The 16,823-nt window shown below is 38.1% G+C and overlaps 1 long non-coding RNA gene across 1 annotated transcript in view; it reads right to left on the bottom strand.

The window, feature by feature from the left end:
• The window catches only part of LOC308619048, a 306,591-nt gene that overhangs the window by 54,249 nt on the left and 235,519 nt on the right, over positions 1-16,823 (bottom strand). The window contains exon 4 of the long non-coding RNA XR_014016115.1: positions 12,713-12,766. This is a non-coding gene — a long non-coding RNA (uncharacterized lncRNA). The remainder of the gene's footprint in view (positions 1-12,712; positions 12,767-16,823) is intronic.

Raw genomic sequence — 16,823 nt, 5'->3', positions numbered from 1 at the left:
CAAGTTATTGGCATAGAAAATATCTTCTTTTTATTAATGGTGTGTATTATATAGCGAAACTCAGCAAGATTTTAGCATCATGTAATAGAAAGTATATGACTTTTGAGTTTCAATCCTGACTGCTCTGGCTTGAATTCTAATCTTGCCAGTTACCACGTATGTAATGTGTGTAAGTTTCTGTAATGGATCTAGTGACTATATCTATCTCTTAGGAACATTGAAATTTAAATAATATAATGATGTATTTGAAAATATCTGGCTCAGTTGAAGAGATAAAGGAATCAAAAATTACTTCAATGCATAGTTCTCTGATTTTTATAAGTGGGAAAAAAAGCATGTGAAAGAAAAAGTATCACATGATATTGGGGGTTAAGGAGTATTCCAGTAAAGGTAATAATTGTCTAGTGTTGTTTATCATTGTTCTACCAGATAAAATTTGCCAGCCCAAATTCCCCCTTCTCTGTCAACCAGAAGGGAGCTAGCTTAAATGGAGTACAGTGCATTGAATAGGAGCCTCTCTGGCTTTTTTTGATTGTGCTCTGTGGAATGAAATGAAGCTCGAAAAAAAGAAAATCAAAGTAATGTCTGCATATGAGGCCACAAGGACACTCAATGTAACCATATCATAAATCATCAAAGAGAAATGCCAGGGAAGATCTATGCTTCTAGGACAGCTCGCTTCATTTAATATATCTGATGCTGCCATAATAGCGACTCTTTAGTTCCCCTTTCCCTTTGTTCAGTGGTAATTGTCCTTCTGCTTGACCATTCATCCCTCGGAGAGTCGTCTCCTGACTAGGAGATGTGTACAACTGTCCGTGAGTTATGGGTTCTTAGCCTGGAAAACCTTGTTTCAGTTCAGTAGTGTTCAAAGTTGAAGTGAAGATCAACCAAAAGCACAGAAGGAAAAAAAGGACCCTTGGAAAAGCTGGTTGAATAAAAGAGTGGTTGTTTGATAAAAATTCCTTCACTTTCTGCTGTGTTTCTTTAATAAAGAACAAATAATGAAAGAACTAGTTTTGGAGAATAATTAAAAGAATGTAACAATAGTGATATAAATAGTCACGAGGACGCCAATTTAAGAGCCCAAATGTGGTATGTCACGGTCTTTTACAATCATAAATGGGTCAGGATGAAATCTTCATAGTGTAGTTTGAAGCCAGTGAGTTAAAATGATCAAATATATTTTCACCTGAAATCAGAGTTCTAAAACAATATACAACCTACAAAATTCCTTAGGATTTGACAAATCCATTAGGACTACTCATAGCCATGAAGCCGTACCAAAAGTTTAAAAGCTTTAGTCCTTCTCAAGTTGGTAGCTACATCTCCCACTAGAGATCTATTCATGCACAAAAGAGATTAATAAATTTAGCTGAGAATTTGAGAGCAAAATTGATCAAAATACAAAGGCTCAGCCCAAAAGAAAATTATGAGTGAGTAAAAATAGAATAAGTAGCATTAGTATTCTGATTTTACTTCACGCCCTACTCATGAGTCCTTCATAAAGAAACATTCCAATAACACAAGGGATGTAACGTAAGCCTACAAAAGGAAAAAAATTAAAAGCTGAGAACAGAAAGCATTACAAGAGGATAACGGGAGCAGCCAGGGTAGCTGGTTAGAAGCAGCAGGTATAATAAATATATTTCTTGATGAGGTGCACAGTCAAACCTTTTTCTTGATTTGTAGCTACAAAAACAAGGTAGATTTACTTATTCTCATTCACAGCAGTATGTGATATGAAGATAAAACCCAGCTTTTCAGGGACTAGAACACATGCAGTCTAACCAAGACATTCACTTTATCTTCCAAAGGACCAAGACAACAGCAGCAGAAAGCAAAACAATGCTCTGAGGATATGAAGCATTCAAGTTCCCTTTAAAATTCATAGAGCAGCTCCTGAAATGTTTACTATTTAAGTGATTCCATCATATATACACTACCAAACGTAAAATAGATAGCTAGTGGGAAGCAGCCGCATAGCACAAGGAGATCAGCTCGGTGCTTTGTGACCACCTAGAGGGGTGGGATAGGGAGGGTGGGAGGGAGGGAGACGCAAGAGGGAAATGATATGGGAACATATGTATAACTGATTCACTTTGTTATAAAGCAGAAACTAACACACCATTGTAAAGCAATTATACTCCAATAAAGATGTAAAAAAAAAAAAGAAACTTAAGAGAAATATTAAAAAAAAAATTTCTCTTTTCCTGTCTGGTTGAGTTCATTTAAATTGATCGCCAGTGGAGTTAATCATCACAAGTCAGAACTTACACTCTGACTTTAACATGATATAATGCTTACTCTTGACCTCCTCTCTTCTCCTTTTAACGGACACACCTGGCCCCATAGTTGGAAAGCCTGTGAGGATTCCTTCTGTCTCTTGAGGAGGAAGCAGAGCAATGAGCCTTGTTACCGGTAGCTTGCAGCCAGTCTCTTCCGGCCTGCTGTAGTATACTGGGGGACCAAAGTCAACAAAACTAGAAAGCCCCAGTTGGGTGGCAGATGTGAAGGTTAGCCCTTTAGCCTTTGCATGTCACTAAAATCTCTTCAGACATTCAATCGCAGGCATTACCTTCACGCCACAAGTTTGCATTTGCTTTCTGGAGCTGACAATGCATCAATTCCAACTCCACGGAGAATCTCCTATCTTATAGGCTACATTTTTTAGCATATCCTAGATTAGTGACATTTATGTAGAGGTAAGACTTTAGGGAAACTCAATTCATGGTAGGACACAAAGCCCATGCCTGAGTGGTCTGCTGTTTAATTCAAAGTCCCCAGTTAGTACCGAAGCCTCAGTTCCATTCTCACTGAGATCTGCGAAGGAGTTGACTATTCCCTGTAACAGTCATGGGAACATAAAGCCAGCAACACATAGACCTTCCCTCCAGCTTCTACGGTCGCATACTGCTTATAATTCAGGGAAGCTGGCCGCGTGCAGCATACTCAGCCAGGAGAGGTGACTTCCACCAGATAGAAGATTTGGCTCAGCACTTTAGTATTTTTCACCTCACACTTAGTCACTGAGTTTAGCAGGAACCTCCTTGCTGAGTATTCAGAAAAAAAGACAGAGGTGAAAGCCCAGTACTCCCACTACTAATCATTTGTTCATGTACCTCCACCCAAAGTGCTAATCCAGACAACTATGATGATTAAAAGAAAGATACACCAGTCTCCACTACATACAGGGACTAAATGATAGAGGACGTTATAATAGGGACAACAAACCATCCAACCTAGGGAAAAAAAAAAAAAAGACAACATAAGACTATGGCCTCAGAGGATTAGCAGAGAGGAAGACTGATGTCTCTGAAACTAGTCAAGAAAACTTGGGGAATTCCAAAGAGTTTGCATAGATCTGGTCCAAGTTCTGGTTAGGCCATGTCTTGGTTATGTCATTTTTAATAAATTGCTTAACCTCTCTAAGACTAAATTTCTTATTCTGTAAAATGGGGGTGATAATGCCTACTGCAGAGTGTGCATAGAGGAATAAAATAGAGGAATAAAATGATGATGCATAAATGTTAGCTAGAATGACATAAACGTTACCAGAGCAGGGATAATAAAGACCTAAACAGAAGCCACATGTTAATTTAATGGGGTCAGAGGCTACGACACTGAGTGATGACCTTAAAAATGGTATAATGAGGCCTATTAAGAGTGAGCCTTAGATATTCAGCCAAAGAGTTTGGGTTTGGAGTATGGAATAACCAAGATTCACAATCATGTGGAAAATATAAAAGAAGAAATGTTTTTGATAGTTAGGTTGGAGGTGATGAACAACAGTACCTTTTATGATACTTACTATGTCCCAGGCACTGTTTTAAGTGCATTAGGCATTATCTCAGTTAACAATACTACAGAGGAAGGGCAGGGAATGGCTGGCTCAGGGAAAGCTGAGAGGCAAAGGGAGGAATCTAGTGGTGAGGGCATAAGAAGCTTGAGTATCACAGTGGCTATACAGAGAGAAATAGAGAAATATGGTAGACACTGGGAATGGGGACAAGAGAGCAAAGGGTCACCGTGGTTGACACCAGAAGGCTAGAGAATATGATTCCTCAATTAAGATGAAGAGTCATGGAAAGCAGTTGTAAGAGAACATTCCACTGACAATTCCCTTTCCTTGTCAATCTTGATTCAGTTCTTCAGCCCCCTCTACTCCTTAGCTTTTCACACATTTTGTGTGGCTGTGGGAAGGAATCCAGTAGAATCTTTTACATTTTTTTGACCATGTGCACTTGCTTCAAGGCCCTTTGCTACTTTTTCAGTTGTTGATTTCCTCCACTTACCCTAAAAATTGATATAGTTGCTCTTTTGATTTTTCAATTTGCACCGTACCTTCAGGTACTAATTCCACAAAGTACATGAGAAAACCCCAAAGAGGCAAAAATGCTACAGAATTCATGTGTGACTTATTGAGAAAACCATTAAACTAAGTCATTCTCGACTTCCCAGAAGGAGAAATAATGAGAAATTGATACTACAGTTTAGAAAGAGTGGGAAAAAAAATGTTTCTGAGCTGAGAGACATTCTGGGCTTCTCATTCCACAATAATTCTTTTATAGAAAAGTCATAAAGTGCTGAAAATAGAGGTTTGTTCATAGATATGTGACAGACCCTTCCTAAGTGACAAGATGGGTCATAATTTTAATGAATATTGTGACACACCCATCAATTATCCTTGAATATGAATGTGACTGTGTGAGTGTGCAAAATCTGGAGAGTGGGTAATTCCAGTCGGCATATTCCTGCACATTTGTCAACAGTTGTCAGGAATCTAAATGACCCATACTAGATAAAATTAATTTTGTGTCTATAAAGAATCTCACCTGCACATTCAAAACACCTTGGGCTTAGAACCATACGGAGAAAATTACAGAGCAACCCACAGTAAAATACTGCATTGAAGTACAGTAATGGGGAAGGCGGGGGACAACTCTGAATTCAGAGCTAAAGAAGTTAAAACTATCAATGGAAGCTTGTGTTGTCATGGAAACCTAATGCAACTGAGGAGCCAGGAAAGCTATCACTTAGCTATATCACACTGAAAGGTACAGATGCTATTCAGAACAACTGGAATTGACTGGACAGATGACTCCAAGAAACCAGTAACTGAGTTAGTGATGGGTCTAAAAATTACAAATAAAGGATTGGCATAATGGAGGTAAGGAATAGGGAATTCAGGTGGTCCCAAGTAGAAAGAAGAAAATTCCTTCAGGCACAGGTAGAGCTGAATAGGAAAAGAAGAGATGAGAAAAAAGTAATTAGGATTGGTTGGATGTTCTAATAAAATTAAGGATAACCATTTAGGTTATATAATAAAGGAGGAAAATTGAAAAACAAGTAAAGAACATGCTTTCATTACAGTATTAATCACATTATAATGTATTAATTGCTAATATATTGACTTTCTATAGACTATGAGCTTCTTTAGAAAGAGTCTGGCTGCGTTTTTCATTACCCCTCCAGCCCCCTACTCTTAGTAGGCCCGGCACAGTGTAGGCACTCAACCAATGTTTGTCAAATGGCAATAATGTTACTATTTATTTAAAAGTGGACTGTGGTACAGTTACTGTAAAAGTTGTATTAGTTTACTATGGCTGCCATAACAGAATAGCATAGACTAGGTGACTTTGACAACAGAAACTTATTTTCTTACAGTTCTGAAAGTTTGAAGTCCAAGATCAAGGTGTTAACAGATCTGGCTTCTTCTGGGGCCTCTCTCCTTCGTTTATACATGGTGTCTTCTTTCTGTGTCCTCATGGCCCTTTTTCTGTGCAAGTATCCTTGGTGTATCTTCCTCTTCTTATAAGGACACTAGTCATATTGGATTAAGGTCCCACCATAAGGGTCCCATTTGAACTTAATCACCTCTTTTTTGTGTGTGTGTGTGTGGTACGCGGGCCTCTCACTGTTGTGGCCTCTCCCGCCGCGGAGAACAGGCTCCAGACGCGCAGGCTCAGCGGTCATGGCTCACGGGCCCAGCTGCTCCGCGGCATGTGGGATCTTCCCGGACCGGGGCACAAACCCGTGTCCCCTGCATCGGCAGGCGGACTCTCAACCACTGCGCCACCAGGGAAGCCCCAATCACCTTTTTTAATACCTTATCTCCAAACGTGGTTACACTCTGAGGTACTGGGGGTTGGGACTTTAACATATGAATTTTAGGTTGAATTCAGTTCATAACACAGTACAGGTGACTCAAAAAACGAGTTTGAACTACTCGGGTCCACTTATATACAGATTTTTTTCAATAAGTACTACATAACTACACAATTAGAGGTTGGTTGAATCCATGGATGCAGAATCACAAATACAGTAATTGAACATCATGGATTTTGGTATTCGAGGCAGGTCTGGAACAAATCCCTTGTGGATATTACAAGATGACTGTATATAGCTTATTTTGTTCAATCATCACCACAATATTAGTATTGCTATTTTGCAGAAGAGGCAATTTGAATCTCAGAAAGATTAAATAACTGGTCAGTGGTCACCCAGCTAGCAAAGAGCCACATGAGGATTTAAACATATGTTTACTGACCTCAAAGTCCTCATTCTTTAAAATGTACTCCAACAGAAGAATAAAATGGAAGTCAAGGGTGAACTGGGAAAGTTAAACTAATAGGTGTAGTACTGTCATCATTATTAGACTTAGAATATAAAGGTAACCTAAAGATACAGATACTGTCAGACTCTTTTATCTCACAGATGAGGAGACTGAGCTTCAGGAAGGGAAGTTTGGTCCCTAAAGATTCATTTTGTGTCTAAAATTTCCAATTCTGTTTCCTAAGAATTGCTCCCTCAGTCAACATCAGGTAAATTCTTCCAGTCTCTAGGTGAAAGACTAGAGACAGGGCTTCTAAGAAAAGAAACAAAGAATACATTGAAGCCAGCCCCATGCAGTACAAAGCATGACATGGAAATCTGTACAAAGACGGGACTATCTTTTACCTCTAGGAACCTATGTTTCCATGGTGCTAAAAACATGCTTTGTTGTGGTTTTTGCTTGCTTTGAAAGTTTTTAAAACCAAAGCTGCTCTTTTTCTTTTAAACTCTGCTAATTCCTTCTTGTTCATTTAAATATAATGCCTCTAGAATTAAGTGGCAAAATTGCCCTGTGTTTTCCTGAAAAGAAAAAAAAAAGCAAATGACTTTAAAAATTCCAATCAGTCCACTTGATTCTCCTACTAAGGAAGTGGTGATTTATTTTTCCATTGGTAGAGATTTAGGAGGCCCCCAGAAAATCAGCCACTCTCCAGGCCTCTCCCATTTGATGAGGACTAATGAGGGTCTCATTTATAAACTGATGCAGAGAGAAAAGGTGGCAGCTGACAAATTCTATTTCAGCCTCTGACTGTTGCTTGCTCTCCATTACCTTTGTAAATTTTCAACGATAACAATCCCATTTGTGGAATCCTCCTCATGAGGGACAAAGGGTCTTTAAGAAGAAAATTTATCCTGCAGGCTTATAGGCACCTGAAATTAATAGATTGATTGGGAGGTCCACCATATTGGGCTATGTGGAGCCCCAGAGTCCTCTGCATTGCTCTTGGCTAAATCAGCAGATCTTATCAATTAACAGGGTATGTTCCAGGGAGTTTTGTGCTGCTTGTTGGGTCTCTTTACTTTCTGTAGCCCCACTATTCCTCCCTTCCTCGACCCACTAGGCTCTCTCATGAGATCTAGAGTTTGCTTCCTAAAGCAGAATTGGGAAGGACCCAAGAATTTTCCTCAAATTAATGGCTCTACAGCTAAATGGAACTGATCTAACAGAACTCTTTGGGGATGGATATGCCCCCTCTCCCAGCAAAAGAGTTTGAAAAATTGGTAAGCTCTAGACATTCCTAAAAAATGATCTTGCTGCCTTGTAATTCATAGCACACAGCACTCAATGAAATGAGATGAGGCCCTGTTATAAGGCGTCTAGCCATGGAGGGGATTATGTTAGAGACAAGACCATACAAGGCAACACTTGCAGCACTTGGAGAATCATGATTTGGGAAGGATGGAAGCAAGAGGGAGGTGCCCAAAGGGAAGCAGGGAAGCTCTCAAGGTAATTCTGTAAACTCCAACATTTACTGAGCACCAGCTCTGTTCCAGACAGTGTGCTGCAATCTGGGCTTAGTGCTAACATAAATAATGCACAGTCCCGTCCTGGGAAGTGGTCAGGGCTGAAATCAAACTTTTTTTTCCTGTTTTTTCTTCAGATGAAATTTCAATCATGAATACAGTGGCATATATTATAAATTCAGAAAATCCATAGCAAATCTTTGACATAACCAGCACAATCGTGAGAAGATGCTTTTCTCCCTAGTTACAACTCTCCTTCATAGTCTTTCAAATGATATTGGTCACCTTAGATGTTTAAAAAGGGATCTTTGAATTTCCAACAAATGATTCCATTCTCAATTTATGAGTTACATGAGAAATATATATATAGTCAAGTGTTTCTACACATTGTATAGAGGTCAAAATTTTTTTAAAGATCACAAGTTAAGGGGTTCCCTGGTGGCACAGTGGTTGAGAGTCCACCTGCCGATGCAGGGGACATGGGTTCGTGCCCCGGTCTGGGGAGATCCCACATGCCACGGAGCGGCTGGACCCGTGAGCCATGGCTGCTGAGCCTGCGCGTCTGGAGCCTGTGCTCCGCAACGGGAGAGGCCACAACAGTGAGAGGCCCGCGTACCACACACACAAAAAAAGATCACAATTTAAGAGTTCAGATCTTACGGTTAAGGAATTGAGAGTGGAAACTGGGCAATTTTTGACCATCCCCATTTTGTAAGAGAAAGGGAGGATTGTGCGCACCTCCAGAGGGAAGCGCTTCAGCACAGAGAGCCTCTTCCCTTCCTCTCCGTAGGTTCATCCCTGGCTTCAGTAGAGCTCAAACCCTGCCTATGACAAACAGAGCTTGAGCAATTAAATAATTACTGTGTCTGCAAACTCTACAGAGAAAAGGCAAAATGCTAGGCATCGACAGACACCAAATTAGAATAAAAACTGCTTTCACTGAAATTATAAGGTGCATCCTGTTTCTTGTCAACCCATCCCAGCTAAGAGAAGAGACTGTAAGTAATCTCAGAGAAAAAGCAAAATGAATGACACTCATGGTGGCCAGGCCAAGACAGGGTGTCTTGAGAACAAGCAAAGAAGCCACTTCGTGGAGAAATTAAAGCTCCTCTTCACAGCCTCTAAAGAGGAACTATGAATGTTTTTTTCTCTTACTGACACACTTGTTCTCTTCTCAAGAGTTCATTTCAATCCTTACAGCTACTGTCATTCTTTTTGTTCTTTGCCAAGACAGCTGGATAGTTTAAAAGTCATTTCAGACTGAAGTTAAAGATCTGTCTTACCCCAAGTTTTGCTTCACTTGTCTAGTGTCATAGTTTCTCTTTAGAAAGGTTTAAGTGGTGAACATAAGAAAGTGAATTAGAATTATTATAGTTTTTCTTTTTATTTTAAATGAATATCAACTTTAAAAGACTAGACTGGCATTGGACCAGTCTAGTGTAAAAACTGGACCACTGGCATTAGAGTCATCTGGGGATTATTATTTTATATAATAGCTTTATCAAGAAGCAATTCATATACCATACATTTCACCTGCTTAAAGTGTGCAATTCAATGATTCTTACCATATTCACAGAGTTACACAACCATCAACACCATCAATTTTAGGAGATTTTCGGCATTCCCCAATTAAACCCCACACCCATTAGGAGTCACTCTCCATTTCCCTCCAACCTCCTCAGCTCCAGGCAACAACTAATCTATTTTCTGTCTCTATGGATTTGCTGATTTGGGGGTGTTTTATATAAATGGAATCATAAAATACATGGTCTTTTGTGACTGAGTTCTTTCACTTATCATAATGTTTTCAAAGTTTATCTTTGTTGTAGCATGTATCAGTACTGCATTTCTTTTTACTACTGAACCCTAGTCCATATTTTTAAAAAATCCATTTATCAGTTGACAGACATTTGGGTTGTATCCACTTTGGGACTATTATGAGTAATGCTGCCATAAACATTTGTGTACAATATTTTTTATAGACATGTGTTTTCAATTCTATTGGGTACATATCTAGGAATGGAATCGCTGGCTCATCTGGTAACTCTGTTAACCCTTGAGGGACTTCCAGACTGTTTCCAAAGTGGCTGCACCATTTTCCATTCCCACCAGCAGTATGTGAAGATTCTAATTCCTACACATCCTTGCCAACACTTGTTATTATTGGGTTTTTTTTAATACAGCCAGCTTAGTGGGTGTGAAGTGGTAGCTAACTATGGTTTTGATTTGTACTTCCCTGACATTTGGGATTAGGATTAAAATGTGTATTCCTGGGCTACAACCTGACCCTGAATTAGAATCAATGAGTATGCATTTTACTGAGACTCATATATCAGTTATCTGCATAACAAATATTTATTCTCTCTCATAGTTCTTATGGGTCAGATATTTAGGGGAAGCTTAGTTGAGTATTTCTGGTTTGGTATCTCATACCGTTCTGTTAGATATCAGCCAGGGCTGCAGAAATTTGAAGGTTTGACTTGGACTGGAAGATCCTCTTCCAGGGTCTGCTTTGAGGGCATGCAATTTATGCAGTCACACAAGACACCATGCTCAGAAGGGTTTCACACACTTGATTTAATGCACTGCTGTTGCCATCTTGATTGTCTTATATAACTTGTCATCTTTGAACTCGTGCTTTGTAAGTAAAGTCCAATGAGACAAGGGAGCATGTGTGAACAGAGGAGATCTGTGCAACATGTATGTCTATGTTCCTTGGGGCTCCATTTGCATTTGATGATTATAATACATATCAATATAGAACTCTGGTGGACCTGTCATGTGTGAGAGTTCAGTGGGACTCAGAGTCAGTACAAGATAGGCATGTTATATTTATGACTGTGTAAACTGAGGTTCTGATAGTCCAGAGAGGCCATACTTTCTGTTAGAACCAGAACTTGCTATGAACACAGCAAAGACTGCATTTGGCCTTGGAGGTGAAGAAGGTAAAGAGAGGAGGAATAAAGCTGTTGAGATGACCAAAGCCATATAGTGCACGATGGGCCCCCTCCCCGTTCCCTTTCAAATTTCTAGGAAAGCTACCAAACCCACTAGATGCTTCGCAGGAGTGAGTCTTTTTTTGTGAAAATCTGTGAAAGGTTTTAGTTTGGAGTATGGGTGGATATGGGAGAAGAGAGAGATAGCACAGGTGGGCACAGACATAAGGGATAGAGGGGACCAGGAAGAGTTTCAGCTTTTAGGACTAACGGAAATCATGAAGACGACTTTGGACTGTCACTGGCCATGGAATTGGGGGATTTGAGTTTGAGTCAACTTTGAGATCTTCAAGGGTCATGGAAACCTCAGTTTACACCTGAGTTTTATTTATAAATTCTGTACACTGGACATAATGCACAGCTTCCTGATTCCAAACGAGTAATGCCTACTTATCATTTATCTCCTATATTTAAACATCTTGTGATGACAGATGTTTGAGGCATATATCATTGCATCTTTAAGAGGCATGTAGAAATGATGCTCACTTTCTAGATAGGAAGAACGAGAATATCCCATATTCTGAAGTAAGTGTGTCACATTGCTTGGGTGTTCCCAAGATCTCAAGTTTTGGCTGCTGTTTGGGGCAAATTTGGGCAAGAGATCACAATGCTGAGCCTAACTGAAATTCCACTGATCCCCCAACCCTAGTGTTATAGCTAAACCTGAGGGACGGGGGAAGGAGGAAGGCCTTGCTGAGGCTGTGGGAGAGCTGCTGGGGACTTAACATCAACATGAAACACTGTTATTTGAGGAACATGAGGCAAAGGGAAAGAGGGAATGGAGTGCTCTGGTCTCTAGGTACAACTGCTGCTGAGTCTTGGCATGGTTTGCCCTGTTAGCCCATTGTCATTCACTAATTGGCAGAATTTCCTCCTTGTTATGCTGGCTCCATTGAAAACCCACTGCAGGAGCAAACCTGCTTGTCAAAGCACTGGCTCCAACGATGCTGTGGCTCTTCAACCTGCATGGCCTTCATGCCTCAAAAACGCTGGGTACAGCAGGACGCTGTACACAGCCAGGCCAGCAAGCACCAGACTCAATAAGACAAAGGATCTCGCCTCTGCTCAGTCGAGCCTCATTGACAAGCCCCTGCTTTGCTGTTTCAAATGACCAGCAGAAAGGCGACAGACCACAGCTCTGAACCAGAAGCTTTTCTTCTTGTACACGAATTGCAAGAGCAAATTGCTTAGGAAGAAAACTGTTCTTGCAATTTATTTTATATTTCAAAATCAGTCGATTATTTGTTAGTGAGGAATATTTATTATTTTAACCTGTATTACATTTAAGTGGCTATAAATTTGGCCTTATACCTATTTTCAATGTAACTGCACATGTGCTTTGACCTGCAATCCCATATAACTCAACCTGCACTCTGGCTTCTAGACTCATCTACCCAATTGTTTACTCAACCCTTCAGTTTGGAGGCTTAAAGGGCATTTCAAACTAAACACATCTAAAACCAAACTCTTAATTTCCCGTACACCCCTGTCCCACACATCCAGCCAAACCTGTCTTCATCTCATTAAATGTTACCTCCATTCATTCTGTCGCTCAGGCCAACACTTGTGATCAACCCTTGTACTCTGCCCTTGACCAACCTTTGTCTAGAAGGATCCCTGCCAATATGGTCACATACCTCGCTCCTTCAGGTCACCCATGTGTCATAGGAGTATTTTTTTGGATCCATCTCCTAAAACAAAGGAAATAAAAGCAAAAATAAACAAATGGGAGCTAATTAAACTTAAAAGCTTGCACAGCAAAGGAAACCATTGACAAAATGAAAAGACAACCTACTGAATGGAAGAAAATATTTGCAAATGATATGACCAATATGGGGTTAATATCCAACATATATAAAGAGCTCATACAACTCAACATCACAAAAACAAACAATCTGATTAAAAACTGGGTAGAAGACCTGAAGAGACATTTTTCCAAAGAGGAAATGCAGATGCAACAAGCACATGAAAAGGTGCTCAACATCACCAATTATCAGGGAAATGCAAATCAAAACCACAATGAGATATCACCTGACACCTGTCAGAATGACCATCATCAAAAAGAACACAAATAACAAATGTTGGGGAGGACATGGAGAAAAGGGAACCCTTGTACACTGTAGGTAGGAATGTAAATTGGTGCAACCACTATGGAAAACAGTATGGAGGTTTCTGAAAGAACTGAAAATATAACTGCCATATGACCCAGCAATTCCACTCCTAGGTAAAAAACACTAATTTGGAAAGATACTTGCACCCCAATGTTCATAGTAGCCATATATATATATATATACACACACACATATGTATCATTCCAAAACCTGTTTTTTCACTATTAGGTTTTTAAGATTCATCCATCTTGTTGCATAACATTCCATTGTATGAATATGACCTAATTCCACTGTCTTATAAACAGGCACTTGGGATGGTTCCAATTTATCCTTTTACAGAACGTGCTGCAATGAACACTTTTATTTCTATCACAGAGCACACATGGAAGAGAGTTTCTCTGAGGGGATATACCTAGGAGTGGAATTGCTGGGTTGCAGGTCATGTAAACATTTATTTTATAAGATAATGACAAATTGTTTTGGAAAGAGTTCTTGCTAATTTGCATTCCCACCAGCAGTATATAAAGTGTATGTTTATCCATATTCTTGCCAACACTTGGTATTTCAGACTTCTTTCTGAAAGTTAATAGGTGGAAAATAATACTTGACTGGGGTCTCAGCTCACATTTTCCTAGTTGCTAATGAGGCTGGACAACTTCTCAAATGTTTGTTGGCCATTCAGGCTTCTTCTTCTAAGAAATACCTATTCATGTCATTTATCCATTTATCTATTCAGCTGTTTTCCTTTTTCCTTTTTTTTAAATGCATAGATCTTCCTTATATACTTGTTATATTCATTGCAAATATCTTCTCACCTTTTTTTTTTTGGAGGGGTGGTTATTTTTTTCACTTTTTTTATTGTACTGCTTAAAAGACAGAAGTTTTTAATTTTAATATAGGCAAACTTATTAATCTCTTCTTTGATGTTTAGTGCTTTTTTATTTAAGAAACTTTTTCCTTATTCCACTATCAAAAAGATATTCTTCTATCATTTCTTCTAAATGCTCTAAAGTTTTGCCTTTTACGTATAAGCCTTTAATCTTTGTAGATGGCATGAGCTAGGGACACAACTCTATTTTTTTCCCACATAGATAATGGTCTCAGCAACATTATCAAATAGTAACTCTGTAATATATCATGTATTGATAAATGTGTGTATCTGTTTCTAGGCTTTTTCTTCTGTTTGTAACAGAGGCCGTACCAATACCACACTGTCACAATTAGTAAAGCTTTATAATAAATATTGATGTGGGTGGGGCAAATCATACTACCCCATTGTCTATTCTTAGCTTTTTGTTCTTTGATATACATTATGGATATACATTATTTCAAGTGTCTCTAAAAATTCTATTGCAGTTGTTTTTTTGTTTATTTTTTACTAGAATGCATTGAATCTATAGATAATATTGGGAAGGATTAAAATCTTTATGATATTGGATCTTCCAATCTGTATACCTGATAAATTTCACAATTTAAGTATTCTTTAATGTTTCTCCATAAAGTTTTATAATATCTCCAAAGAGGTTCTGCATAATTTTTGTTAGATTTCCAAGAATCTTGTATTTTTTATTGCTATTTTAAATGTCATGCAGTTTTAAAAACAACAAAGTTTAGCTAGTATTTAAAAATGCAATTAATGTTTGTATATTGATCTTATATATGCTCATTTTGCTTTATTCTCTTATTTATTCTAATAAATAACATAAATTAACAATCTTCAAGTAAAGAACATTTTATTACTCTCTTGGTAATCTTCATGCCTTTAGTTTTTTTTCTTCTTGTCTTATGGAACTGACAAGGGTCTTCAATAAATGTTGAATGTATGCAGTAAAGTGAGTGTCCTTATCTTGATCTTAATTTTAAAGACAGTACTTTCAGTATTTCTCCATTTAGAATGAAATTTTCTCTAGGTATTTTAAAATAATATTTATCAAGATAAAAATGTTTTCTTCTATTCCTAGATTACTAAGTTATCTTTAAATTGAATAGGTGTTGTATTTTATCAAATGATTTTTCTGCTTAAATGGAATTGGTATATAGCTTTTTTTTTTCTTTAATTCATTAATATGATGAATTACATTCACAGTTTTTCTAATGTGAAACCACTCTTGGCATTCCTGAGATAAACTCAGTTATATCTGTGATATAATAGCTTCTTTATATGCTGCTGATTTTGGATTGATAGTATTTTGTTTAGGCTTTTACTTCTATGTTCACAGAAAAAGTAATATGGTTATAAACAATGTACCAGGCTGTGTTTTACAGTTAGAGTGTATTGTTGGTTAACTGCAGCATCTGTATGGTGACAAATACTTAACAGCCACTCAGCAGATACTTTTGATATTGATGATGAAAGTAGAGGAGTTGACAGAGTGTCTTTCTATATTAGAAAAATGCCCATTTAAGACTATGGTTTAGAACATAAAGGAAAGTGATTACAGAGTCCATCATAGACACTGTAACACAGCAAGTCCACAGATCTCTAAATAATATTTATATGGCCAATAGAGAATAAAAATATTTTCAAAGCAGGATAATATCTAAGTTTCTGAAATACAATGGCAAAAATAATTTGGGGGAATGGGATGTCTTTGTTCACAGAGTAGAATTTCCTGACCTTAAACAGAAGAGCCTGTCTCTCCAAGAATACATTTCACTGAGAGTCCCTAATGCTGCAGTGGAAATTCAAAGGGACAAAGTAATTGACTGTTCCCTCAATTCAGTGTGTCACTTGTTACTATAATAATGACACTCACTGTCCTCCTTATATACCTTGCCTTTCACCTTGCCTCAAACATCAGAATTTATATTTGTTTCTCAAATTGATTTTATATCTGAATTACAACAGAAATCATCACATTTTTAAGAACTTGGCTATAGTGCTTACTATCACACTAGTCTTTCTTCATCTTTCTTTGATTTAATCATTATTTCAGGACTTCATATTATTGTTCTGTTATCAGTTTTTGTACTATGTTATGATATTCCTTTGTGACTTGCTTTCATATACCAAAAGACATGCAATGAATCAAAAATCAACACCATAAAATGATAAAGCAACTTCAGAATAGATAAGCAACTAAAAAACAAATAAAATATGTAAGGCAGAAAAATAAATACACATCTACTGATGGCATGGTAATACAGTCTAAGGACTCAGGCTATTTTACAAGTAACAATGACCCTGAAATTAAGAAATGGCAAGAAAAATCAAAAGAACATATGGGCCATGAAATTTTACCTCCAAAAAGGAGAGAATTTCTCATATTAGTGTCCTCTCAATGCCTTATTTTTATCCTTCAGCTTCTCTGAGAATTATAGAGGCTAACAAGTGGATTACTTTTGCCATGATAAAAATAGAAGGAGAGCTGCGTGGCAGGAACATGTCTTAGGCTGTTACTTTGATGAAATGGCCTAAACCTGGAGATATCACTGAATGTAGAACATGATGAAAGTCATTTAAATTCTAGTAGTGAAACAAAGGCTAAGAAACAAAGGGAAAGACTTCAAATGAGAGGTAATGTAAGGGTCGATTTTGTTCATTTCTGAGGTATACCATGTGATGGGACATGCCATCTTGCAGAACTTGTCCTGATCAACTGTCATAGGTAGTTTATTTTTAAGACTTGCACTGTAA

This window comes from Mesoplodon bidens, assembly GCF_964165515.1.
Source record: "Mesoplodon bidens genome assembly, chromosome: 6".
Classification (NCBI taxonomy): Eukaryota; Metazoa; Chordata; class Mammalia; order Artiodactyla; family Ziphiidae; genus Mesoplodon; species Mesoplodon bidens.
This window is presented reverse-complemented; position numbering and strand designations above follow the sequence as displayed.